Source organism: Penaeus monodon, chromosome 23 (genome assembly GCF_015228065.2).
Source record: "Penaeus monodon isolate SGIC_2016 chromosome 23, NSTDA_Pmon_1, whole genome shotgun sequence".
NCBI classification, from domain to species: Eukaryota; Metazoa; Arthropoda; class Malacostraca; order Decapoda; family Penaeidae; genus Penaeus; species Penaeus monodon.
In genome coordinates, this window is record NC_051408.1 from 13,461,194 (window position 1) to 13,461,448 (window position 255).

The window sequence follows — 255 nt, forward strand, 5'->3', positions numbered from 1 at the left end:
ATATCCTAAGACAATCGGATGAAAGATCAAGAAACAAAAACCATCAAGAGACACTATGCAACAAAGAAAGAGAAATAAAAGAGACGAAAACAGACACAAAAGACAGTGGAAATGATAAAAAAAGAGGGGGGGGGGGAGGAGCGGATCACGGATAGGAGAGACAGGTCGTCTTTGATCCGGGAATCAAAGATTTCATAAAGCAAAGGATCACTCGTAGCGTCACCTGGGACTCTGAGGAGAGAGATCGAGTGGGAG